Here is a 1,493-nt window from a genome sequence, read left to right on the forward strand (position 1 = left end):
GGGGGATTGGGCATTTTGGGGAAATTTGGATGTTTGAGGAAATTTGAGGGGATTTGGGGAGATTTGGGGGGTTTAGGGGGTTTGGGAGGATTTGGGGGATTTGGGGGATTTGGGGAGTTTGGGGAAATTTGGGGGGTTTGGGGGGTTTAGGGGATTTGGGGGGATTTTGAGGTGGTTTGAGGGATTTGGGGACCCCCCAAACTGTGCCGCTCCCCCTTTTTTGTGGCAGTTGGTGGCACCGGGACGAGCCCAACGGGGGGACTCTGGAGAACTGCGCGGGGCTGGGGGTGGACGGGCAGTGGTTCGATTATCCCTGCGCCGGGAAGCTCCGCTGGGTCTGCGAGGGAACGCCCTGATCCCAAAAAACACCCCCCGGGCCTCCCCGAAACCCGGGATTTGGGAGTGGGGGAATAAATGTGTGTGTGTGTGCGGTGAGGGGCTGCTCTGGGATCACTGGGAGGGACTGGGAGAGACTGGTCCCATCCCTGCCCGGACACCTGGATCCACTCCTGGACATCTGGATCCATTCCCGGACACCTGGATCCATTCCCGGATGAGCTCCAAGGTCCCATCCCTGCCTGGAAACCTGGATTCATTCCCAGATTTAGCTCCACTGATACATCCCTGCCCGGACACCTGGATCCATTCCCAGATTCACCTCCATGGTCCCATCCCTGCCTGGACACCTGGATCCATTCCCGGACACCTGGATCCATTCCCAGATCAGCTCCAGGGTCCCATCCCTGCCCGGACACCTGGATCCATTCCCAGATTCACCTCCCTGGTCCCATCCGTGCCCGGACACCTGGATCCATTCCTGGATCAGCTTCATGGTCCCATCCCTGCCTGGAAACCTGGACCCCTTCCAGGCAAACCTTGACCTCCCCACCTGCCCCCTCCTGGAAATCCCTCCCCGCGGCCTCGAGCCCGACCCGGGACACCCTTCCCGCAAAATCCAACCCCGCGGCTCATCCTCCTCCTCTTCCTTTATTGTCCCTCCGGGGCAGGAAGGGGCCCCGATTACCCGGGGGAGGGGATTTGGGGGGGCTCCGGGGCGAGGGGAGGACGCGGGAGGGGGGTGGTTTGAGGGGGGGGGGGTCCGTGCTCAGCAATAATCTGAATAATCCTCCTCCACGTAGTTCGCCGGGAACCAGCCGACCTGGGGGGAGGCAGGATGGGATTTAGGGGGGGTTGGGGGTCGGGGAGGGGGCTGAGTGACCCCCCCCGGGGCGGGGGTCGTACCCGGCCGTAGATCTCCCCTTTCCACCAGCCCGGGTGTCCCTTCTTGCTGAGCACTCGGATCACGTCCCCCTCGCGCAGCGACAGCTCCGTCCGGTCCCGAGCGCTGAAGTCGTAGCGCGCCTTGGCCGAGCCGAAACTGCGCACGGCCCCTGGGAAAGGAGGGTGGGAGGGGGAGGCAGGGGTGAGACCCCCCCACCCCCGGCTGGTCTCATCCACCTCCTGGCCGTTGGGTCCCCCCTTGTCCTTCCCTC

At 63.4% G+C, this 1,493-nt stretch overlaps 1 long non-coding RNA gene across 1 annotated transcript; it reads right to left on the minus strand.

Moving 5' to 3' along the window:
* Window positions 1-968: 968 nt before the first annotated feature.
* Window positions 969-1,390, minus strand: LOC113961452. The gene is made up of 2 exons (XR_003532305.1): window positions 1,243-1,390; window positions 969-1,159 (listed from the first exon to the last, which is right to left on the minus strand). It is a non-coding gene; the product is annotated as an uncharacterized LOC113961452 (long non-coding RNA).
* Window positions 1,391-1,493: the final 103 nt, after the last annotated feature.

This window comes from Neopelma chrysocephalum, unplaced genomic scaffold (genome assembly GCF_003984885.1).
Source record: "Neopelma chrysocephalum unplaced genomic scaffold, ASM398488v2 Primary Assembly neopelma1_97211, whole genome shotgun sequence".
Taxonomy (NCBI): Eukaryota; Metazoa; Chordata; class Aves; order Passeriformes; family Pipridae; genus Neopelma; species Neopelma chrysocephalum.